General features: G+C 43.0%; 1 long non-coding RNA gene across 1 annotated transcript in view; it reads left to right on the top strand.

The window, feature by feature from the left end:
* LOC130360666 (uncharacterized) overlaps positions 1–26,373 on the top strand; it is a 46,123-nt gene extending 19,750 nt beyond the window's left edge. Inside the window, exons 2-3 of the long non-coding RNA XR_008890752.1 lie at positions 25,118–25,170; positions 26,133–26,373. This is a non-coding gene — a long non-coding RNA (uncharacterized LOC130360666). The remainder of the gene's footprint in view (positions 1–25,117; positions 25,171–26,132) is intronic.
* The last annotated feature ends 580 nt before the right edge of the window (positions 26,374–26,953 follow it).

The raw sequence follows: 26,953 nt of genomic DNA, 5'->3' as shown, positions 1-26,953 counted from the left end.
TCTCCTTTTACCCCTTATGAAAAGGAAAAGTTGGGGGCTACACCAGCTTGTTAGTGTAAAAAAATAAAAAAATTTACACTAACATGCTGGTGTTGCCCCATAATTTTTATTTTCACAAGCGGTAAAAGGAAAAAATATATAAATTTGTAACACAAGTTCCCCTGAGTACGGAAGTACCCCATATGTGGGCATAAAATGCTCTACGGGCACACAACAAGGCTCAGGAATGAGAGCACACTATGTACATTTGAGGCCTAAATTGGTGGTTTGAACAGGGGTGGCTGATTTTACAGCGGTTGTGACATAAACGCAAAAAAATTAATACCCACATGTGACCCCATTTTGGAAACTAAACCCCTCACGGAATATAACAAGGGGTGTAGTGAGCCTTAACAACCCACAGGTGTTTGATGAATTTTCGTTAAAGTTGAATGGGAAAATGGAGAAAAAAAAATTCACTAAAATGCTATGGTTACCCTAAGTTTTTCATTTTCACAAGGGAAAATAGGAAAAACGCCCTCCAAAATTTGTAACCCCATATCTTCAGAGTAAGAATATACCCCATATGTGGATGTAAAGTGCTCTGCTGGCGCACTACAATGCTCAGAAGAGAAGGAGCACCATTGGGCTTTTGAAGAGAAATTTTGTCCGGAATTGAAGGCCACGTGTGTTTATAAAACCCCCATAGTGCCAGAACAATGGACCCCCCCCCCCACACATGTTACCCCATTTTGGAAACTACACCCCTCATGTGACATAATAAGGGGTACAGTGAGCATTTACACCCCAAAGGTGTCTGACAGATTTTTGGAACAGTGGTCCGTGGAAATGAAAAATGTAAACTTTCATTTGCACAGCCCACTGTTCCAAAGGTCTGTCAAATGCCAGTGGGGTGTAAATCCTCACTGCACCCCTTATTAAATTCTGTGAGGGGTGTAGTTTCCAAAATGGGGTCACATGTGGGGGGGTCCACTTTTCTGGCACCACGGGGGGCTTTGTAAATGCACATGGACTTCCATTCCAACCAAATTCTGTCTCCATAAGCCCAATGCGCTCCTTCTCTTCTGAGCAGAGCACTTGACATCCACACATGGGGTATTTCCATACTCAGAAGAAATGGGGTTACAAATTTGGGGGGTACTTTTCTCCTATAACCCCTAAATTAAAAAACAGCAATTTGTGAAGAAATCTTTTTTTTCATTTACACATAAGACTTCAACAAAAAGTTGTCAAACACCTGTGAGGTGTTAAGGCTCACTGTACCCCTTGTTACGTTCTTTAAGGGGTTTAGTTTCCAATATAGTAGGCCATGTGTTTTTTTTCTGTCCTGGCACCATAGGGGCTTCCTAAATGCGACCTGCCCCCCAAAAACCATTTCAGCAAAATTCACTCTCCAAAATCCCATTGTTGCTCCTTCCCTTCTGAGCCCTCTAGTGCACCACAGATCCCTTTATATCCACATATGAGGTATTTCCTTACTCGAGTTAAATTGTGTTACAAATTTTGGGGGGCTTTTTCTCCTATTACCCCTTGTAAAAATTCAAAAACTGGGTCTACAAGAACATGTGAGTGTAAAAAATGAAGATTTTGAAATTTCTCCTTCACTTTGCTGCTATTCCAGTGAAACACCTAAAGGGTTAACACACTTACTGAATGTCATTTTGGATACTTTGAGGGTGCAGTTTCTATAATGGGATCATTTATGGCGTATTTCTAATATGAAGGCCCTTCAAATCCACTTCAAAACTGAACTGGTCCTTGAAAAATTCCGATTTTGAAAATTTTGTGAAAAATTGGAAACACTTTTCCCCTCTGATGTAAAATGATGTCCTCTTGTGGTAGTTTTTCTTCTTTTAAATATGCTCTCCTCCTTTACCGTGTTGATTTCCTTTATGTATTTAAAAGTCCTCTGTCTCGTCTTTCTTCCAAGCTATACATTTTAGGGTCCTTTATCCTTTCCTGGTAAATTTTATTCTGTAATAAATGTACTTGTTTAGTAGCTCTTGTCTGAACTCTCCAATGTATCTTTATCCTTCTGGAGATACAGTCTCCTGGTCTCCAGTACTGCGCACAAAACTGTTCTCACCAGTGCTTTGTACAGTGGCATGAGCACTTCCCTCCTTCTGCTGCTAACACCTCTCCCTATACACCCATGAGCACTTTCCTCTCTACTGCTAATACCTCTCCCTATACACTCCAGCATTCTGCTAGCATTTCCTGTTGCTGTTTGACATGAACTTTAAGTCTTGTGAAATCATGGACCCTAAATCCCTTCTTCAGATACTAAGGTTATGACTGTATTACATGTTCTTTATTCCAAGGGTTCTTACACCCAAGGTGCATTATCTTGCACTTATCCATGTTAAATGTCAGTGTCTAGACTTCTGACCATTCCTCTAGTTTACCCAAATCCTTTTCTATTTGGCGTATCCATCCAGGAACATCAACCCTGTTACATATATTTGTGTAATCAGCAAAAAGACCAATATCTTACCATCAAGACCTTTTGCAATATCACTAATAAAGATATTAAACAGAATGGATCCCAGTACAGATCCCTGAGGTATCCCATTGGTAACAAGACTTTGCTCATATACTCCATTGACTACAACCCTTACTCAGCCACTGCCTAATCGATTCACCACTACTGATGTAGATCCTTAATGTACTTTGGTAATCACAATAACTCTTAGCAGTTCCAAAAACATGTTGGTTGATAACAAGGGAGTCCAGAAATAATAACAAAATGTGTGAAATTTGCTATGGCTGCATGCATGAGCAGACATGACAGCAAATTTGTAAACCACTCACTTTCAGACGTTAGTAGTTTTTTTGCACTTCGCCTTAGTGCATTTTGTTCATTTTACTGCCTGTTATTCATAGATGGCATAGCACATTATTGAGGCATATAATTCTACTGTAAACTTCTAAGCATTCACCTATATTTTTTCAGTACATTTCTTGCTGGACATAGTTAAGCACTTAACCCCTTAAGGACTCAGGGTTTTTCAGTTTTTGCACTTTCGTTTTTTCCTCCTTACATTTTAAAAATCATAATCCTTTCAATTTTCCACCTAAAAATCCATATTATGGCTTATTTTTTGCGTCGCCAATTCTACTTTGCAGTGACATTAGTCATTTTACCCAAAAATGCACGGCGAAACGGGAAAAAAAATCATTGTGCGACAAAATCGAAGAAAAAACGCCATTTTGTAACTTTTGGGGGCTTCCGTTTCTACGCAGTGCATATTTTGGTAAAAATTATGCCTTATCATTATTCTGTAGGTCCATACGGTTAAAATGATACCCTACTTATATAGGTTTGATTTTGTCGCACTTCTGGAAAAAATCATAACTACATGCAGGAAAATTTATACGTTTAAAAATGTAATCTTCTGACCCCTATAACTTTTTTATTTTTCCATGTACAGGGCGGTATGAGGACTAATTTTTTGCGCTGTGATCTGAAGTTTTGACTTTTTGATCACTTTTTATTTATTTTTTAATGTTATAAAAAGTGACCAAAATACGCTTTTCTGGACTTTGGAATTTTTTTGCGCGCACGCCATTGACCGTGCGGTTTAATTAATGATATATGTTTATAGTTCGGACATTTACGCACGCGGCGATACCACATATGTTTATTTTTTTTTTTTTTACACTGTTTTATTTTTTTTATGGGAAAAGGGGGGTGATTCAAACTTTTATTAGGGAAGGGGTTAAATGACCTTTATTAACACTTTTTTTTGTAAATTTTTTTTGCAGTGTTATAGGTCCCATAGGGGCCTATAACACTGCACACACTGATCTCTCATCCTGATCACAGGCATGTATTAACACGCCTGTGATCAGTGTTATCGGCGCTTGACTGCTCCTGCCTGGATCTCAGGCACGGAGCAGTCATTCGCCGATCGGATACCGAGGAGGCAGGTAAGGGCCCTCCCGGGGTCCGGTCAGCTGTTCGGGACTCCACAATTTCACCGTGGCGGTCCCGAACAGCCCGACTGAGCAGCCGGGTCACTTTCAGTTTCGCTTTAGAAGCGGCGGTCAGCTTTGACCGCCGCTTCTAAAGGGTTAATACCACACATCGCCGCGATCAGAATTCTGGAACAAGATCTTTTTTACCGTGAGACACCTATACAAGGGGTGTCAGAGTCAGCAGGATTTTTGGGAAGCATTTTAGGTGAAAACCTATATATATATATATATATATATATATATATAGTCATGGTCGTAAATGTTGGCACCCCTGAAATGTTTCTAGTATTTCTCACAGAAAAGGATTGCAGTAACACATGTTTTGCTATACACATGTTTATTCCCTTTGTGTGTATTGGAGCTAAACCGAAAAAGGGAGGGAAAAAGCAAATTGGACATATTGTCACACCAAACTCCAAAAATGGTCTGGACAAAATGATTGGCACCCATAACTTAATATTTGGTTGCACACCAATTGAAAAAAATTACTGAAATCAGTCGCTGCCTATAACCATCAATAATCTTCCTACACCTCTCAGCCGGAATGTTGGACCGCTCTTCCCTTGCAAACTGCTCCAGGTCTCTCTTATTGGAAGGGTGCCTTTTTCCAACAGCAATTTTAAGATCTCTCCACAATGGGATTTAGATCTGCACTCATTGCTGGCCACTTTAGAACTCTCCAGCGCTTTGTTGCCATCCATTTCTGAGTGCTTTTTGACATATGTTTGGGGTCATTGTCCTGCTGAAAAACAAAGGTATTGGACGCAAACCCAGCTTTCTGACACTGGGCTGTACAGTGCAACCCAAAATCTGTTGGTAATCCTCAGATTTCATGACGCCTGGCACACATTCAAGGCACCCAGTGCCAGAGGCAGCAAAACAACCCCAAAACATCATTGAACCTCCACCATATTTCACTGTAGGTACTGTGTTCTTTTCTTTGTAGGCCTCATTTCGTTTTCAGTAAACAGTAGAGTGATGTGCTTTATCAAAAAGCTCTATCTTGGTCTCATCTGTCCACAAGACATTTTCCCAGAAGGAGTTTAGCTTACTCAAGTTCATTTTGGCAAAATGTAGTCTTGCTTTTTTATGTCTTTGTGTCAGCAGTGGGGATCTCCTGGGTTTTCTGCCATAGTGTTTCATTTCATTTAAATGTCGACTGATAGTTGGTGCTGACACTGATGCTCCCTGAGCTTGCAGGACAGCTTGAATACCTTTGGAACTTGTTTGGGGCTGCTTATCCCTCACCAGTACTATTGTCACGATTCGGCTCACAGGTAGTGGATCCTCTGTGTCAACGAGGGATTGGCGTGGACCGTGCTAGTGGACCGGTTCTAAGAGGCTACTGGTGTTCACCAGAGCCCGCCGCAAAGCGGGATGGTCTTGCTGCGGCAGTAGCAACCAGGTCGTATCCACTAGCAACGGCTCAACCTCGCTGACTGCTGAGAAGGCGTGGGACAGAAGGACTAGGCAGAGGCAAGGTCAGACGTAGCAGAAGGTCGGGGCAGGCGGCAAGGTTCGTAGTCAAGGTGGATAGCAGAAGTTCAGGTAACACAGGCTTTGGACACACTAAACGCTTTCACTGGCACAAGGCAACAAGATCCGGCAAGGGAGTGCAGGGGCAGTGAGCAGATATAGTCTGGGAGCAGGTGGAAGCCAATTAAGCTAATTGGGCCAGGCACCAATCATTGGTGCACTGGCCCTTTAAGTCTCAGAGAGCTGGCGCGCGCGCGCCCTAGAGAGCGGAGCCGCGCGCGCCAGCACATGACAGCAGGGGACCGGGACGGGTAAGTGACCTGGGATGCGGTTCGCGAGCGGGCGCGTCCCGCTGTGCGAATCGCATCCCCGACGGCCATGACAGTGCAGCGCTCCCGGTCAGCGGGATCGACCGGGGCGCTGCGGGGAGAGAGACGCCGTGAGCGCTCCGGGGAGGAGCGGGGACCCAGAGCGCTAGGCGTAACAGTACCCCCCCCCCTTAGGTCTCCCCTTTTCTTTGTCCGGTAACTGCCTCCCCTGGGATGAGGACACCGGGAAAGAATGGAGGGTTTCCTCAACGGCAGGCAGCACAGCAGGAGTGGGAATGGGGAGGGAGGGCAGAGGGCGAAGCCTGGCACGGGGCAGTGTGACACCAGGACGGGGGCCATGAGGAGGCACTGAGGCTTGCCTGACGGGACTGGGAGGGGGGGAGAGGCACTTCCTATGGCAGGCAGAGTCCCAGTTCTTGATCTCCCCGGTGGTCCAATCAAGGGTGGGAAAATGAAGCCGGAGCCATGGCAGACCGAGGAGGACCTCAGAGGTACAGTTGGGAAGGACGAATAACTCAATCCTTTCGTGGTGGGGTCCAATACACATCAGGAGGGGTTCTGTGCGGTAACGCACAGTGCAATCCAATCTGACTCCGTTGACCGCGGAGATGTAGAGCGGCTTGACGAGACGGGTCACCGGGATGCTGAATTTATTCACAAACGACTCCAAAATAAAATTCCCAGAGGCACCAGAGTCCAAGCAGGCCACGGCTGAGAGGGAGGAGTTGGCTGAAGGAGAAATCCGCACGGGCACCGTGAGACGTGGAGAAGCAGACTTAGAACGAAGAGACGCCACACCCACGTGAGCTGGGTGCGTGCGTGCGTTTCCCAGACGTGGAGGACGGATAGGGCAATCCACCAAGAAATGCTCGGTACTGGCACAGTAAAGACAGAGATTTTCTTCCCTACGGCGATTCCTCTCTTCCTGGGTCAGGCGAGACCGATCCACTTGCATGGCCTCCTCGGCGGGAGGCCCAGGCGTAGATTGCAACGGATACTGTGGGAGAGGTGCCCAGAGATCTAAGTCTTTTTCCTGGCGGAGCTCTTGGTGTCGCTCAGAAAAACGCATGTCAATGCGGGTAGCCAAATGGATGAGTTCTTGCAGGTTGGCAGGAATCTCTCGTGCGGCCAGCACATCCTTGATGCGACTGGATAGGCCTTTTTTAAAGGTCGCGCAGAGAGCCTCGTTATTCCATGATAACTCGGAAGCAAGAGTATGAAATTGGATGGCGTATTCGCCCACTGAAGAATTACCCTGGACCAGGTTCAACAGGGCAGTCTCGGCAGAAGAAGCTCGGGCTGGCTCCTCGAAGACACTCCGGACTTCAGCGAAGAAGGACTGGACTGTGGCTGTGGCAGGATCATTGCGGTCCCAGAGCGGTGTGGCCCAAGACAAGGCCTTTCCTGAAAGAAGGCTTACTACGAACGCCACCTTAGACCGTTCTGTAGGAAACAAGTCCGACAACATCTCCATATGCAGGGAACACTGAGACAAAAATCCACGGCAGAGTTTAGAGTCCCCATCAAATTTGTCAGGCAGGGACAAGCGGAGGCTAGGAGCGGCCACTCGCTGCGGAGGAGGTGCAGGAGCTGGCGGAGGAGATGGTTGCTGCTGTAGCAGAGGCAGAAGTTGCTGTAACATGGCGGTCAACTGCGACAGCTGCTGTCCTTGTTGGGCAATCTGCTGCGATTGCTGAGCGACCACCGTGGGAAGGTCAGCGAGACTTGGCAGCGGCACCTCAGCGGGATCCATGGCCGGATCTACTGTCACGATTCGGCTCACAGGTAGTGGATCCTCTGTGTCAACGAGGGATTGGCGTTGACCGTGCTAGTGGACCGGTTCTAAGAGGCTACTGGTGTTCACCAGAGCCCGCCGCAAAGCGGGATGGTCTTGCTGCGGCAGTAGCAACCAGGTCGTATCCACTAGCAACGGCTCAACCTCGCTGACTGCTGAGAAGGCGTGGGACAGAAGGACTAGGCAGAGGCAAGGTCAGACGTAGCAGAAGGTCGGGGCAGGCGGCAAGGTTCGTAGTCAAGGTGGATAGCAGAAGTTCAGGTAACACAGGCTTTGGACACACTAAACGCTTTCACTGGCACAAGGCAACAAGATCCGGCAAGGGAGTGCAGGGGCAGTGAGCAGATATAGTCTGGGAGCAGGTGGAAGCCAATTAAGCTAATTGGGCCAGGCACCAATCATTGGTGCACTGGCCCTTTAAGTCTCAGAGAGCTGGCGCGCGCGCGCCCTAGAGAGCGGAGCCGCGCGCGCCAGCACATGACAGCAGGGGACCGGGACGGGTAAGTGACCTGGGATGCGATTCGCGAGCGGGCGCGTCCCGCTGTGCGAATCGCATCCCCGACGGCCATGACAGTGCAGCGCTCCCGGTCAGCGGGACCGACCGGGGCGCTGCGGGGAGAGAGACGCCGTGAGCGCTCCGGGGAGGAGCGGGGACCCGGAGCGCTAGGCGTAACAACTATCTTGCGTTGAAACCTTTCATCAATTTTTCTCTTCCGTCCACGCCCAGGGAGATTAGCTACAGCGCCATGGGTTGCAAACTTCTTGATAATGTTGCGCACTGTGGACAAAGGCAAATCTAGATCTCTGGAGATGGACTTGTAACCTTGAGATTGTTGATATTTGTCCACGATTTTGTTCTCAAGTCCTCTTTCTGTTGCCCATACTTAGTGTGGCACGCACAGACACACAATGCAAAGACTAAATGAACTTCTCTCCTTTTTATCTGCTTTCAGGTGTGATTTTTAAATTGCCCACACCTGTCACTTGCCCCAGGTGAGTTTAAAGGAGCATCACATGCTTGAAACAATCTTATTTTTCCACAATTTTGAAAGGGTGCCAATAATTTTGTCCAGTCCATTTTTGGAGTTTGGTGTGACATTATGTCTAATTTGCTTTTTTTTTCCTCCCTTTTTTGGTTTAGTTCCAATACACACAAAGGGAGTAAACATGTGTATAGCAAAAACATGTGTTACTGCAATCATTTTCTGTGAGAAATACTTCATTTTCTTGAAAAATTCCAGGGGTGCCAACATTTACGGCCATGACTGTAGTTTAGTTTGTGTGCTATCACATTACCACTGCATGATGTCTACAGTGTGCTGCCAATGTACGGAAGTCTTATTGCTACACTCAACAGGATAAGCTTCAGTGGATACTGTGGAATGAGGCACCTGTGGGTTGTTTGGGCTTTTTTGCTCCACAGCCTTGTCACAGTTTTACTTTCTCTCAATTCTTTTAATAAAGCAATACAGACTTTTCAAAATGCAGAACAAATCTACAGTAACACACTTCTTAATCTTGAAATATGCATCACATATATCATGGCTAGAGCATGTACATGATGTTAGCTTAAAGGGGTATTCCAGGAATTTTTTTTATTTGACTATGCTACAGGGGCTGTAAAGTTAGTGTAGTCCATAATATAGTGTTTGTACCTGTGTGTGACGGTTTTCTCACAATTCTTATGTGATTTTTACCCCAATATTTATTTTTAACATATGTTCACTTTATAGTTCATCAATTTTTTTTTCCTTTTTTTATGGATTATGATTAGTAAACTACATATATAAACATTAATTCATATGTGATACATCTTCTGTTTACTCCTGTGACATCCCCGGTTCCTGAACATGTTTGCAATTTTGTTCATTTATTTTCTTATTATTCTCCCATTGTAACTTTAAGCTTTTCTTTCCTATGTTTTCCTTATCTGGATCATATGTTACACACATATTTTGTGCTTCAATCATTTATGCATTTTTTTCTATTTGCCTATACCATATTATATCTATGTGTAAGGGGTTAATCCCTGCCGGTCACATGATCTGTGATCGACCGGAATTGCTCCCCACCTATATAAACCCGCATGTACTATGCAAAAATTGTATGACTAAGAGCGCATTCAGCGCTTGAAACGTGTTACTTGTATCCTCCTTGTCTTATAGATTAAAATCTTTTTATCTGCACGAGCTGGATCCATCTCTCTTTGTTCTTCTTATTTTTAACAGCATACAAAATGACTGTTGTCTCAGAATTTCCCAGGATGCAATGCGGCCGAGACCTGACTAACTAGTCAGCTGATGACAGGGAGCCTGTCTGCTTCAATGGGTGGAGCGATCACTTGGTGGGATAGAGATCAATCTGAAACTAATGCAATAGCTGTAAGCACCCTGATTGAAAACCACAGGTCTTTTGAATGGATGCAGGTCATTTATGCGTTCATGGGTGGGGTGGCTGATGTGGGGGAGGGAGGAAAATGGAATTATGGGATTTTTTTTTGCAAAAGAAGAAAACTCAAACAGGAAATACCAGTTCACAAAAAGCTAGCCACAGTTTTATGGTAATCTCATAACATAGCCATTTAGCCCCAAGGCAAGCGCAGATCCTTCCTAAGCATGTCCATTACTGTCTGCCAGGCACATACTAAAATCCCCTTATGGGGGATAACCCCTTTAACACTGTATAGCTTCTTTACTTACTTACTTACTTACTTACCCTCCGAAGGTTAATTGTCGTTTCTCTGTACATTTTTTTTTAAATCCTATTTAAACATGTTTAAATATACTATTAGAACTTAAAGGGATTTTCTGTTTAAAAAAAAAAAACATACTCCACATGGCATGAAAGTGACTGTAGCCATCCTTATCCTTGCTGCCAAATTTGCAGCTATCTGAAGCCCCTCATTCTGTTCAGTTGTCAGTCCATTTTCATTTTGTCTCTTCCTGCCATGTGCATGCAGTAAACTACATTTCCCTGAAGTCCTTATGTCCTCCCTGTGACTGTCAAGAACCCTCCCAATGTCTCAAACCCAGTGCAGTGTTACGTTGGTAAGGCACATAGGATAGGCTGCACTTCATGATGTGGAAAGAAAGCCTGGATTGGTTCTCCGTCTTATTCCAATCTAGGTCAGGCCTCCTTTTCATGTCATGAAGTGTAGATTTACACATAGACCGTCCCCTGCAGGGGGGCCAAGCAGGAGAATAAGAGGGCAGCAAAGACAGGAGAAAATTAGACTTTCCGTTGGTGAGTCAATGGAGGATATTTATCAAAGCTGTCAATGTCCCGCATCAATGTAGACCAAACCACAGAGGGTCAGGCTGGTCTATTGGGCGCCTAATTTATCAAAAGGCGCACAGCTCTTGATAAATTCTGTGCACAGACTTTGTAATCTATGTTTTAGACTGTATTTAAACCTGCTCCAACATGGTCTGACATATTGGCCTACTTTCAGCCGATGCGACTTGTTGCTGAATAGACTAGAATGCATCATGTTCTAAAAATCCTCTAGAGCAAAAGTCGCAAAAAATTTGCACATATTTAGACTGCGACTTTCTGTGCGACAAATTAAGACAGGAAAAACCAGTCTAAATCCTTTGTTAAATATCCCCCAATATCTGTATCTCCAAAATGGCAAAATTTTACATTTAAAAGATGCCATGTCTGTCCATCCTGAATTGATTGAAATATAATTTTCCTCCAGCAGAATTGCCCACATATGTAGCACCTTGACCGATAATAATATGCACAACCTTAAGCAGCATAATCTGAAATTATTGCCTTCAGTGTAGAAGTAAGGACAAGCTATAGATTTGTGTTACTGCCTCTGTAAAGCCAAAAGAAACCAATGCAAGCCAACTCAGTACAGTCAGGGCTGTCCTGACCATGAGGGAAGATGGAAGATGAGCCTCTCACCTCAGGCAACACTCTACCTTGACCAGCACTGAAATCCATTTACTTTAATGAGCCGACCAGTGTCAAATGGTGACTCCGGTCGGCTCATTTTTGACCTGTATCCGGTTTTGTGACCGGACCTAAAACCGTAGTATACTATGGTTTTAGGTCCGGTCAGGAAACCGCATACGGGTCAAAAATGAGCCGACCGGAGTCACCATTTGACTCTGGTCGGCTCATTAAAGTAAATGGATTTCAGCGCTGGTCCGGCTGGGGTACGGGAGTGCCCGGTTTTCCCCTCCCCCAGCAGGTTCCAGCAACCGTGTGCTTAAAACGAGTTGTGAATGCAGCCTCTGTCAGGTTTTTTTCTGCTCATCTCAACAAAAATGTGACAAGACCCCAATGTGCAATGATCAGTAGAAACAGGAGTACTATGGTGCACAATTCTTTTAGCTCAAAATGTTCCCCGCGGCTTTACCTTTCTATCAATGTCCTTCTTTCAGAAGTCAGTCTGGCCGTTTTCCCGCTGCAGCGCCGCAAATTTCCCGGTTCTTCCGGGTTATGGTGGTGTGGAGGATGACGTAAAAATCGTCATCCCCCATGCTGCCTTGCTCCAGCTTACAGTCCCTCCGTGCTTCAGTCCTTCTCACCCCCTCCTCTACCTCATCTTTTCCCCTCCCTGGTAATTATATTAAACCCGCCCCTTTGAAACGTTACACATTGAAATCATGTGTAACTTGTTTGAAGAATATCCCTGTTAGTTATGGCAGCGTAACTAACCGGGATATCATTGGCCAGGAGTGGTCACATGTTCGCTCCCGGGGAAATGCTGAGTGCGCATTTAGCTTCATGTGATAGGCAGGAGGCATTCAGAGTCGTTTGCGCAGTCCAGCCAATGACGGCTGCGCAAACGAGGAATATCTGAATATGTAAAATATGGGAGCGGGGAGGATCTTTACAGTGATGACGTTTCGTTATGAAGATGGCCGCGGCAGGCTGAATACAGGGGAACAAAATTCATAATTGTGAGATACTGGCTGCACTTCCGGTTTTCCGAAAAGTCAATAAGCGTGCAGTTAGCGCAACGAAGGTAATTTAGGATATTATATAACTTTGGGCTAGCTTTACAATGTGCAATAAATATTTTGCTCCAGAGTACTCCTTTAAGATTAAACAGAAAAGAGCATCACTATTCATAATATTTAGAGTATTTGTGAATAATTAGCTATTTCGACACTCTAAACATGTAAGTACAATGTAAACATTTAATATAAACATTTAGATTGTGAGTGTTTTTTCCAATATGCTGCAAAATGTCTTTTCACATGATGTAGGGACTTAATGAATAATGCTGCAATTCATAAGACTTCCAAAATAATACATAATACTTCATAATGTTTCCAAAATATTGTCAAATAAAAGTCAAATATGAGTCATTGCCTTTTGTAAGCTCTATGCTAATATCTGTCATAAAATAATATACTGTACTCAACAATACAGGGAGTAAGAAACAAGAACAGGAAAGCTGACATTGAGTTAATTTCCTCCAGATGGGGAAAAAAAAAAACGGAGAGCGCCCCCCACCAGTCACACCAATGTAAAGTACCAGTATAGTTTGTGCACTTCAGGGATAGAGTAAACAGTGATTCAGATGTCTCTTTACCAATTTTATTATAAAAAGAAGCCTATACACAGAAATATAATTATATGAGTTTACATGAGCAGCATTCTAAACAAAAACATGGTAAAATGTAGCTATAAGACTACAAGACTTGTGATGTTCTGACCTTTGGCCTGTTGGGATTACCTGAACATAACATAAACCACTTGGGGTTGGGTCTTTTTATTTTAATCCTACTTACATGTTCATTGATGACCTTCTGATATCTTCTGCACACTCTCCTTTTTTTTATCATGTTTTGAGATTTGTGTATAAATATATATATATATATATATATATATATATATATATATATATATATATATATATATGATATTTTCTCAATACGTTAAATAATTTTCAGGGTAAGTGATCCAAAAAGGAAACACATCTGTAACTTTCAGAAATTGATTTGTAAAGTATTTCAAACCTTGCACTCTTGGTGTCAGATTGAGTTTCTAAGATGCAATTAATTTACTTTGAAAGTTCACAGGAGATTAAGCAGCATAAAAAAAAGAATGAGACTGCAATTTTAAGAAAAAGTTATGTTAAGTTTGTTTTGGAAAGAAATGTGAGCAAAATGTTCTATTGGGATTAGAGTTAACAGGTTACTCCGGTGGAAAATATTTTTTTAAATAAACCCATGCCAGAAAGTTAAACAGATGTGTAAATTACTTCTATTAAAAAAAATCCTTCCAGTGCTTATCAGCGGCTGTATGCTTCACAGGAAGTTCCCTTCTTTTTGAATTTCTTTTCTGTCTTACCACAGTGCTCTTTGCTGACACCTCTGTCTGTTTCCAGAACTGTCCAGAGTAGGAGCAAATACCCATAGCAAACCTCTCCTGCTTTGAACAATTCCTGATACGGACAGAGGTGTCAGCAGAAAGCACTGTGGTCAGACAGAAAGGAAATTCAAAAAGGAAAGAAATTCATGTGAAACATCCCGCTGCTGGAAGGATTAAGATTTTAAGTAATTTACAAATCTGTTTAACTTTCTGGAAAGAGTTGATTTAAAAGAAATTGTTTTCCACCAGAGTACCCTTTTAAGCAAGCTTTGCAAAAGTTTCGTTCGCTGGGCTCCCTTTTCGAAAAAGTGTGGTTCACTGAAAACAAGTTCTATGTGAGCTGGCAATGAAGTAAGCCTCAAAAGAGCTGTAATGCCCTGTATAACACTGCTAGGGTTACATAGGAATTTTCAAGTGGTATTAAGTTAATGTCAATGTTACAGCAACATGCTTGTTTACAGACACACTACACTAGTGGATTTTGTTTGCTTTCTAACACTAAAATAAAGGTGCATAAAGTATCCCCGGTATTAAGAATCCAAAAATTCTCCCTTTTGGGAGTTGCAACAGGATTGGTGTCCTAAAATAGTGAAGAAGAAGAAATAGCTTTTGTATGAAAAGCCCAGAAAATTATTCTTTTTGGGGGGATCATGAGTTGTGTATGTGAAGGCCTGACTGGTAGTAGCAGCAGCAAGAGTAGTGGACTAGGGTAGTTGTAGCCATTGGACAACAGGATGTGGTGGGTGGACTAGTGATAGTCGTAGTAGTCAATGGAAAACAGGCAGGGGTGAACTAGCAGTATCTGTAGTAGCTAGCAAACATCAGGCAGTGGTGGACTGGTGGTAGTTGTAGCTAACGAACAACAGGCAGAGGTGGACTGGTAATAGTTGAAGTAGCCAGTGGATGACATGCAGTGGTGGACAGTGATAGTTGTAGCCAGAGTAAAGCAGGCAGTGGTGGGTGGACTAGTGATAGTTGTAGTAGCCAACAGACAACAGGCAGTGGTGGACCTAGTACAGGAAGTTTAAATTCCTCACTGATCCATGCCTGATTCATTTTAACAAATTTGAGTTTTTCCACAACACTGGTAAAAATCTTGTTTGCATAGGGGTGATGATGATGCCTGTCATGCTAAACATTCTCTTTGATGCTACACTGGAGGGTGGACAAGACAGAAAACTCATGGCAAACTGGGCAAGTTTTGACCAATTGTGTAATCTGGTGACCCGGAAGTCCATATGGTCTGGGCTCATGGTGTCTGTCAGAGAAAGCAAACAGCCTAGGTATGAATCAACTTGGTTGTTTAGGTGGTGATGTACATCTATTTGATAACAATTCAAGTCAGGGTGTTTGCTGCTGTCCACAATTAACCCTTTAGATGCCGTGATCACTTCATCTAACGAATAAGATCCTGCATTCTGGCTAGTTCAGGTGGTCCTCTTCAACCGCCTTCAACCGCCTTCTCGGCTCTCCAGTGATGCAGCCGGAGAGAGCCAGGCTGTATTAGTAGAGCACCTATCTTACTGTTCAATGCTATGCATTCAACAGTATTTTTCCCATCATGTATCAAAAAAAATCATGAAAAGTGATCAAAAAGTCCCATCAATACCAAAATAAAAATACAAATCATGGTGTAAAAAATAAGCCCATATACAGACCAGTATATGGAAAACTAAATAAGTTATTGGGGTCAGAAGAGGACAGTTTTAAGCATACTAATTTTGTTTTTAAAAAAATTACCTTTTCTTTTTAGTAGTACAATAGTAGAAAAACTGTTTAAATTGCGTATCATTATAATCACATTTATTCATTGTTACGCCTAGCGCTCCGGGTCCCCTCTCCTCCCCGGAGCGCTCACGGCGTCTTTCTCCCTGCAGCGCCCCGGTCAGTCCCGCTGACCGGGAGCGCTGCACTGTCATGGCCGTCGGGGATGCGATTCGCACAGCGGGACGCGCCCGCTCGCGAATCGCATCTCAGGTCACTTATCCGTCCCGGTCCCCTGCTGTCATGTGCTGGCGCGCGCGGCTCCGCTCTCTAGGGCGCGCGCGCGCCAGCTCTCTGAGACTTAAAGGGCCAGTGCACCAATGATTGGTGCCTGGCCCAATTAGCTTAATTGGCTTCCACCTGCTCTCTGGCTATATCTGATCTCCTCCCTTGCACTCCCTTGCCGGATCTTGTTGCCTTGTGCCAGTGAAAGCGTTTTGTGTGTCCAAAGCCTGTGTACCTGAACTTCTGCTATCCATCCTGACTACGAACCTTGCCGCCTGCCCCCGACCTTCTGCTACGTCTGACCTTGCCTCTGCCTTGTCCTTCTGTCCCACGCCTTCTCAGCAGTCAGTGAGGTTGAGCCGTTGCTAGTGGATACGACCTGGTTGCTACTGCCGCAGCAAGACCATCCCGCTTTGCGGCGGGCTCTGGTGAAAACCAGTAGCCTCTTAGAACCGGTCCACTAGCACGGTCCACGCCAATCCCTCGCTGACACAGCGGATCCACAACCCGTAAGCCGAATCGTGACATTCATAATGAGTGGTCCAGCTTGTTTGTGACATTAAAGCAACAACTTATCACCAACTTATTTTGGGAAAGATTATAGTGCTATTTGCCTTTTGTTATTATTAATGTGTACTGTACTTCAATGCTTAGCTTTTATACTGTATTACCATCTTATTGCCATCAGATGGTACTGACATAACAGGGGCAAAGAGATAGTGATATAGAGGAGCAGGCAACAGGAAATAAATCAAACTGCCTGCAGCAAAACTGGTTTAACCCCTTAAAGGGGTACTCCGGTGGAAAACGTAAATTTTTTTTTTTTAATCAACTGGTGCCAGAAAGTTTAACAGATTTGTAAATTACTTCTATTAAAAAATCTTATTAGCTGCTGAATACTACAGAGGAAATTATTTTCTTTTTGGAACACAGAGCTCTTTGCTGACATTATGACCACAGTGCTCTCTGCTAAAATCTGTCCATTTTAGGAACTGTCCAGAGCAGCAATATGTTTTCTATGGGGATTTTCTCCTACTCCGGACAGTTCTTAAAATGGACAGAGGTGTCAGCAGAGAGCACTGTGGTCATGATGTCGGCAGAGAGCTCTGTGTTCCAAAAAGAAAATAATTTCCTCTGTAGTATTCAGCAGCTAATAAGTACTGGAAGGATTAAGATATTATAAAAAAAAAAAAGTTTTCCACCGGAGTAAGGACCAAGCCCATTTTCACCTTAAGGACCAGAGCGTTTTTTGCACATCTGACCACTGTCACTTTAAGGATTAATAACTCTGGGATGCTTTTATTTATGAATTTGATTCCTAGATAGTTTTTTCGAGACATATTGTACTTTAACATAGTGGTAAATTTTCAGTGATACTTGCATCATTTCTTGGTGAAAAATACCAAATAAATTATATATTGATTCACATATACAATATGTCTACCAATTTTCCCCAAAAATTTCAAAATCTGAATTTTTCAGGGATCAGTTCAGTTTTGAAGTGGATTTAAAGGGCCTTCATATTAGAAATACCCCACAAATGACCCCATTATAAAAACTGCACCCCTCAAAGTATTCAAAATGACATTCAGTAAGTGTGTTAACCCTTTAGGAATAGCAGCAAAGTTAAGGAGAAAATTTTAAAACTTTATTTTTTACACTCGCATGTTCTTGTAGACCCAGTTTTTGAATTTTTACAAGGGGTAAAAGGAGAGAAATCTCCCCAAAAATTTTAACCCAATTTCTCTCGAGTAAGGAAATACCTAATATGTGTTTGGCGGGCGCAGTAGAGGGCTCAGAAGGGACGGAGCGACAATGGGATTTTGGAGAGTGAGTTTTTCTGAAATGGTTTTTGGGGAGCATGTCACATTTAGGAAGCCTCTATGGGGCCAAAACAGCAACAAACCCCCCCACATGGCATACTATTTTGCAAACTAAACCCCATAAGGAACGTAACAAGGGGTAAAGTAAGTCTTAACACCTCACAGGTGTTTGAAGACGTTTCGTTAAGGATGTGTAAATTACATTTTTTTTTCCACAAAAATGCTGGCTTTCCCCCAAATTTTACATTTTTACAAGGGGTCATAGGAGAAAATGCCCCCCCCCAAATTTGTAACCCCATCTCTTCTGAGTATGAGAATACCCCCTGTGTGGACACCAAGTGCATTGCGGGCACACTACAATGCTCAGAAAAGGAGTCACATTTGGCTTTTGGAAAGCAAATTTAGCTGAAATGTTTTTTGGGGGGCATGTTACATTTAGGAAGCCCCTAGGGTGCAAGAACAGCAACAAAAGAAAAACCACATGGCATACTATTATGGAAACTACACCTCTTATGGAATGTAACAATGGGTACAGTGAGCCTTAACACCCCACAGGTGTTTGATGACTTTTCATTAAAGTTGGATGTGTAAGTGGTTTTTTTATTTCACTAAAATGCTGGTTTTCCCCAAATTTTTAATTTTTACAAGGGGTAATAGGAGAAAATGCCCCCAAAAATGTGTAACCCCATCTCTTCTGAGTATGGAAATACCCTATGCGTGGACGTCAAGTGCACTGCGGGCGCACTACAATGCTCAGACGAGAAGGAGTCACATTTGGCTTTTGCAATGCAGATTTTGCTGGGCATGTCCCATTATGGGGGGCCCCCATGGTGCCAGGACAGCAAAAAAATAAATAAAAAAAAAATTAAAAAACATATGGTATAATATTTTGGAAACTACACCCCTCAAGGAACGTAACAAGGGGTACACTGAGCCTTAACCCCCCACAGGTGTTTGACGACTTTTTGTTAAAGTTGGATGTGTAAGTGAATGATTTTTTCACTAAAATGCTGGTTTTCCCCAAAATTTTACATTTTACAACGGGTAATAGGAGAAAATGCCCCCCAACATTTGTAACCCCATCTCTTTTGAGTCTGGAAATACCCCATGTGTGGATTTCAAGTGCACTTTGGGCGCACTACAATGCTGAAATGGTTTTGGGGGAGAAGGTCCCATTTAGGAAGCCCTCATGGTGCCAGGACAGCAAAAAAAAAAACAACATGGCATACTATTTGGAGGCTACACCCCTAAAGGAACGTAACAAGGGGTACAGTGAGCCATACTGTTACTTGTTTGAAGACTTTTTGTTAAAGTTGGTTGTGAAAAGGAAAAATGGGATTTTTTTTACACTAAAATGTTGGGGTTACCCCAAATTTTTCATTTTCAAAAGTGGTAATAGAAGAAAATGTCACTGTAAATTTGTAAATACATTTCTTTTGAGTAAGGACATACCTCATATTTTCACGTAAACAGCTCTGCAGGTGCACACCAGGTCTCGAATGAGCAGGAGCGCAGTCAGGGGCCTTGAGCATTTACTGAGCTTCTATGGAGCCAGAACAGCGAACCCCCCCCCCCCCCCCCCTCAAGGAACACGTTACATTGGGTACACTAAGTTACTAAAGTGGGGTACAGTGGGCCGTAAAATGACAAAATAGGTTATGTTGATGACAGAATGATGACCCAGAGCATAGCCAAAACTAGAAAATATGCCCACTCCAAACCCTATGCTCTGAATCATCATTCTGGGAATGTGATTTGTGTGGCCATTTCTAACCTGTTGCCTCAAATGTGCTCAGGTGGAGAGAGAGCGCTGCGCATTTGAGGCAACATAAAAAAGTCCCCGATGATAGTGTCTCAGTGACCCATGACCCATTTTTGGAAAAATCCTGGCACCTATAACTCCAGTTCCTTGGGACCTCCGGCCTGCTCTTTCCCGGTCGCCAAAGATCAGGGCCCTGAGGACTTCTTCTTGGAACTGGAGGAATGTCCCTGTGTTTCCAGTGTACTGGGACAGTACAAAAGAATTGTACATGGCAACCTGTGCCATACCCGTGTTTTCCGCATGGCCATGTATGGCTTAAGGACTTGATCAGAGAGATCAACTCCCTCCATATACCGATTGTAGTCCAGAATACAATCGGGCTTGAGGACCGTTGTTGTGGTACCTCGCACAGGGACAGGTGAGCTGCCGTTAACATGAATTGTGGTCAGAATAAGAACATACCTCTTATCCTTACACCTGACCAGCAACAGGATTTCATGAGAAAGGGCAAGGAACTCAACCATGGGCATAGGTGTCTGAATCAAATTTAGAGGGAGGCCTCTCTGGTTCTTTCACACGGTCCCACAAGCAGACGTGGATCTGGCGGCAAGGGATGTGAACAGAGGGATGCTGGTATAAAAGTTGTCCAAGGTCCCAAACAAGTTTCCCGCTAACACCCAGTTTCACGCTAACATGGGGGGACATTCTGGTGGTTCAATACGGGAATCCCGTTCCTCATATACTCTAAACTTGCAAGTGTACCCATACCGCACCCACTTCGAGGGAATATACTGGCAGAAGATGAGTCTCCCCTTAAAGCTGATAAGAGACTCATCTACTGAGAGCTCCCTGAGGGGTACTTAGGTCTCCCAAAATTTGGCCCCAAAGTGATCTATGACCGGCCTCACTTTGTAAAGCTGGTCTTAGGTGGGATCACCTCAGGGGGGAACATGCCTCATTATCAGCGTAAAGCAGGGTCTGGTAGAGGACGTCCCCACTCCAGTACATCCTGACACCGTTTTTTTTTACTAGGCCCATATGCAGCACGAGGCCCCAAAATGTCCTTATTTTGGCTACATTAACGGCATACCATTCATTGGATCTAGCCAAAGCGATTCAGTGTGGTGGGCAATGAACTGTTGGGTGTACAAGTTCGTTTGCTCCCCCATTAGATTATAGAACCAAAAAAAGGGAAAACCCCTTGAAAACTGACCATATGTAAAATAAAATAAATTTTATTTAGGATAATTCCAAAACATATAAAACACAAACACAGCTTGGACAAACAAAAGTGGGAACCAGGGAGCAGGGGGAGACTTTGAAGAGGGTAAAGAAATAGTCCAGGAGTGGTCCTGGACAAAGCCCCGCTGGGTGAAACGCGTTGGAGGTCTGGTGGGTAAATTGGGGAGCGGAGGGAGTTCTTTTGATTCATGCCACCATTACATGTGGTCTTCATCTTCTTGTGATCCAGTTTGTGTGCTTTTTAATTACTTTGTTTTCTCAGTTTATTTTGTACACTTTTGGCACTTTATTCATGTGATTTGTATTGTATTTGATACGTGCACATTTATTAATGAGGCAACGTTGCCCATGTATGTGCCTTATGTGTATATGATCTATTCAATTTCATTTTGACATACTTGTCTCTTTGTACCATTGCTTAGCACACCTGGACTATTTCTTTACCCTCTTCATTGTCTCCCCCTGCTCCCTGATTCCCACTTTTGTTTGTCCACGCTGTGTTTGTGTTTTATATGTTTTGAAATTATCCTAAATAAAAGTCGTCACTGAAATTATAACTAAAAAAGTATATTTCAGTGTATCCGGCCGTGTCAATCTGGATTCCTTAGTCGCCAACAAACTCAAGAATCCGTGGCTGACATCCCTCTGGGGTCTCCAGATAGGTTCACCGGAAGGAGGCTCCGGTTCGCTTGTCTGGGTGGTCGGACTCCTATTACGAGCGGCATGGATCCTCGTACTTGTGTCAGCCACTGGGTCACTTTCATGGGGGGGGTGCGTGGCCTCGTCTGGCAGCATCTCAGCTGCCTTCTGGGGGACTCATCATCACTGCTAGATGATGAGGAGGACGAGAAAGAACACAGAAAGTAGGATCTTCCTCGTCCTCACTAGCACATTCGGAGTCGGAGGCAAATAAAGCGTATGCCTCCTCAGCTGCATATGCCCGGCGGGCCATTGCCTTTTTTCTACGGTGGTTGGGGGGGGCATTGGGGGGGAAGTGGTGTGTGCGTGGAAGTGTGTAATGTATGTGCTTGGTGTATACTATATATAACAGTAGGAGACAAAAGCAGTCCAACCAGCTCACCCCGCCCGGACAGATGGAGCACAGACTCCTGGTGCTGGACAACACCGTGGAGAATGTAGAAAATGGAGAATGGAGTCCAGCTCAGTTGCAAGTAAAATCCACTTTAGTGGCAGACAAATGCAGGAGCACAAGGGGTTACGCGTTTGAAGTGCTAAAAGCACTCTTAATCATACACATGTATGATTAACCCCTTAAGGATGCAAGTATAAAAAAAAATATAAAAAAATGTAAAATTAAAAGTAAAAAATGTGAAAAATCCCCTCCCCCAATAAAAAAGTAAAATGTCCGTTTTTTCTTATTTTACCCCCGAAAAGTGTAAAAAAAAATTTAACAGACATATTTGGTATCGCCGCGTGCGTAAATGTCCGAACTATTAAAATAAAATGTTAATGATCCCGTACGGTGAACGGCGTGAACGTTAAAAAAAAAAAGCCCAAATTGCTACTTTTTTAATACATTTTAATTTAAAAAAATTATAAAAATGTATTAAAAGTCTTTTATATGCAAATGTGGTATAAAAAAAAGTACAGATAATTGCGCAAAAAATGAGCCCTCATACCGCCGCTTATACGGAAAAATGAAAAAGTTATAGGTCATCAAAATAAAGGGATTATAAACGTACTAATTTGGTTAAAAAGTTTGTGTTTTTTTTTAAGCACAACAATAATATAAAAGTATGTAATAATGGGTATCATTTTAATTGTATTGACCCTCAGAATAAATAACACATGTCATTTTTACCGTAAATTGTATGGCGTGAAAACGAAACCTTCCAAAATTAGCAAAATTGCGTTTTTCTTTTTAATTTCCCCACAAAAATAGTGTTTTTTGGTTGCACCATACATTTTATGATATAATGAGTGATGTCATTACAAAGGACAACTGGTCACGCAAAAAACAAGCCCTCGTACTAGTCTGTGGATGAAAATATAAAAGAGTTATGATTTTTATAAGGCGAGGAGGAAAAAAACGAAAATGTAAAAATTAAATTGTCTGAGTCCTTAAGGCCAAAATGGGCTGAGTCCTTAAGGGGTTAAGAGCGCTTTTAGCGCTTGAAATGCGTAACCCCTTGTGTTCCTGCATTTGTCTGCCAATAAATAGGATTTTACTTGCAACTGAGCTGGACTCCATTCTCCATTTCCTATATATAACAGTGTGTGATTACAAATCACACACTGTTATCATAAATAAAAAAAAAAGGTGGTAAGTCACAGCACCCTGAAACCCTAAAAGGGCCCGGGTCAGGCTGCAAAATCTGCAGAGGACCCTTAAGGACTCGGGATGCAGGGCGTTTAAGGACCTATTAGGGGGTCAGGGGGGGTTAACTTTTTTTTACTTTTTTTTTACACAACTACCTTTCCATAACAAAAAAAAACTCATCCTTACTACAGGTGGCAGGATACCACTTCTTCTGCCCTGAGGGGCACAGATCTTGACAGAGGGGGGTCCCTGGCTTCTTCTCTCAGCTCTGCCCGCTGACTGAGCTTGGTGGACAAGCAGAGCTGAGAGAAGGGGACATTAACCCCTCCTCTACGAGCTGCTATTTGTAGGATGATCATCCGACCAATAGCACCGCTCTTGGGTGGGTGACGGGATTGCCACCTCCCCCCAGCAACAGGAGGTTATTAGCGGTGTATAGTACACCACCAATCACCTTCTAATTCTAGGTTATCGGGTCACAAGTGACCCATATTACCGGAATCGCCGCAGATGATCTGCGGCAATTGCCGACATGGGGGGGGGGGTCTCAGGACCTCCTTTGGCGTTGTCACGGGATGCAGCAGGCATCCCGGTCCGGTCCCCGCCCAGCACGCGGCGGGGGTAGAAAATCCCACGGGCGTACAGGTACGCCCTTGGTCCTTAAGTGCAAAAATTACTTGTGCCACATTTTGTATGTTTTTTAGAAATTTGCTGATGCAGCTTCACTGGAAGGGGGCAGGGCTTAAATATGACACAGTGCACCAAAGGTGTGCCAAATTTTGCTGCACATTTTTAATATAAAAGATAGCCAACTAAAGATGGTAAAACTTAAAATAGATAAGCCAGCATGAATCATTGTGATAAATCTGGCACATTGTTAGACTAAGTCTAGTCTAGTCTAAGTCTACCCTTTCTAAAAATATAACAAATTGTATTTATCTCTTATATGCAGCAAAAAGATAGTAGAAAGCGGAGCACTCACGCAACGACTGTTTGTTCAAGGCAGGAAGGTAGCTTTCAATCCCGGTCTTCCATAGTGGGGAGGCGGAGGATGGTACGAGGGGAGCCTCAGACGCCGGCCACGAACCATATCACGCCCTCTGGTGCTTCATCAGGCCACGTACACGCATACATGGCCTGATGAAGCGTCAGAGGGTGTGATACGGTCCGTGGCCGGGGTCTGAGGCTCACCTTGTACCATCGTCCGCCTCCCCGCTATGGAAGACCGGGATTGAAAGCTACCTTCCTGCCTTGAACAATCAGTCGTCTCGTGAGTGCTCAGCTTTCTACTATCTTTTTGCTGCATATATTTAATTACTGTTTTAATACGTGAGAGCCTCCAGACTTACAATTCCCTCTGGTCTACAGTTATGATCCATGCGCTTTGAGATATTACTGTTCACACTAAATAATTGTCTTTGTACTAGTGCGGTCTTGCAATTTTGTATCTTTCTTTGTGGCAGAATGTATTTATCTCTTCCTGTGTGTGCTAAGCCATTTTATGTAGTGAGCTGGCCAGAGTGTATGACGTAACCGTATGAGGTGCCAGGAGAGCCTAGGAGAGGCTCCTAAAGGTGTGTGGGCAAAGAAGGCCTGGATCCAGCCACTGTGTGACCTAAATGGTTGGAGAAATGAATGAAGAAAAGACAACTGTCTGAGTGGAGCTGTGCAGTTGGGGCTCTAAGTATCCACTGTAAGACAAGGAAATGGAGAACCTTAGTGTCAGAGAATGTCTACACAGTCACTTCACAAGTCCTGAGAGTCATCACTGAGGATAAGCGAGAGTCTGTGGAAAAACGAGCAAATATCTCACTACTCTAGTAGGACCACTTAGGACCTGAACCAGCAATTGCTCTAAAACTTTCTGAGTCTCAGAGGAATATGACCACAGTGGTTATGGGATGTTTTATAGTTTTCAAAGATTTCTGTCCATTGTTAGTCCTCGTATTGTGATTTCTGTTTATGCCAAAGCTATATGTTTATTGTGTTTAAAGCTATATCTTTATTGAAACGTTTTAACTAGTTTGATAACTACAGTATGTGATTATGTAGTTGACAATTGTTTATTATTTTAACTCTTTTCTACACAAACATCTCATTTCCTAGAATGCATTGGAAAGGGAATGTGTTTCTACCCCAGAGCCGTTTGAATATTAAAGGTAAACAATTATGGGTAAATACATGAAATTAGAATTGATGCTAATGGGTGAGAACAAGAAGATAGTGACTTAAATACTTAAATGCAGACAACCTGTTTTCTGTGCACCTGCAATAAAGGATATCCCTTGAAACAGATAACATTTGCTAAAAGCTTTCCTCTTTAATGAAAATGAGCCATAAATCTCCCATTAATCCAATAAATATGCTCGGTGATGCATAATTACTTTTTATCAGTAATGGAATACAATTACAAGAAATATAATTTCCATCATCATGATGATAATGAAAAGTGTTTAAAGATTTCAAGCCAATTTCAGCTAACTTCTTTACGTGATTAATTATGTCTTATCTTGATATATAAATATATGTTCTTTTTGGTAATTGAGTGTTTGACTTTGGTGACTGTGGGATCATGTTCTAGCGATTGTAATTAGATAGACGTGATCTGGTAAATCCATTATAAGTCACCCATGTTTTGCTTATTCCAAATAACCTATTCCCACTGTGTTCACCCCCGCTTGCTCTGCAGATTCATCTCTCTCTGGAAGGATTCATGTTTACAGCCTTAGCAAGAAATAAAATCCAAATTGTAAGCAGTTATATATACTTTTTTATAGTAATTTAGCCCTTTATTTCTCTGACATTTCCCAGGGAATGTTTTTGATGATCACATGAGAGATAGCAAAATTCCTCAATCAGCATAAAAAATTCTATATATCCCCAGGGGTTCGATAGAATGATGAGGTGTCAATAGAAATGTACAGAGGCTGGATCTTTTTTATTCTAGTATTTCAGATTTGCTTACCCTTTTAGTTAACCCTGAACACACCTTTGGAATTTGTACCCGGTGACATCATACAGTGGTCAAACCTCCTATTCATCTATTGCTGAGTTAATTTATCACATAGTAGATGTGGCTGCGAGTGTTAATGGTAATCAGTCCTTTCCAATGTTTCTGCAGCACAGATGTGTGGAGCACTTCACCTTGGGAGGATAATGTCAGGGCGAGTTGATGTCTTTCAGCAATCCTCATTTTAAACACTTCACAGCCTTCAGAAGGAGCTCTCCAGAAACCACCTCAGTGCACATTCCCTGTTCTCGTACAGAACTCTTTGCATTCTGTAATTGTCAAGCACACTGACTGAAAATGATTTTATACCGCTGTGTTAAAATGGAATATTTAGTGATGTCATTTAGAGGGAAGGCTTTTAATAAAGGTAATGTATTGGTCTCTTGCCGGAGCAGTCTCCGGTGGCAATGACCTTATTAAACTCTAATTCTGTCCTATGAATAACAAATGATCAAAGTTATGCTGAGCAAAATTTGTCAATGCTGTATTAAAAATATACGGAGCATTTCTTTAAAGTAATACTCCAATAAAACATGTGGTATACAGCACTGTCAGCCCAAAACAGGACAAGTCCCCCCAAAAAATAAAGAGTTGGGGACAAGTTATGCAAATCATTCCTTTCCATCACAATAAATGAACATCCAGAATTACACAACGTTCCATCTTCCATACAGTTGTTCAGGCTTGTTAGTTCTCACCTGAACATGATTTTGTAACTGTGAATCTGTGCCTAAGGCTCAAGTAGCAGACAGATGAGATAAGCACTAAAGGTCTCAATAAAATTGTGTGAACCCATCGACTTTGATGGGACTGGCCAAATGCATGAAGTATATGAGGACCTCTTGACTTTCCACCAACAGGTAATGTGTCGGGCGTCTTGGATTTCCACCACCTTTTGTCCTCACAAAGATAATCCACAGCCTAAGGAGTGT

Source organism: Hyla sarda, chromosome 3 (genome assembly GCF_029499605.1).
Source record: "Hyla sarda isolate aHylSar1 chromosome 3, aHylSar1.hap1, whole genome shotgun sequence".
Classification (NCBI taxonomy): domain Eukaryota; kingdom Metazoa; phylum Chordata; class Amphibia; order Anura; family Hylidae; genus Hyla; species Hyla sarda.
This window is presented reverse-complemented; position numbering and strand designations above follow the sequence as displayed.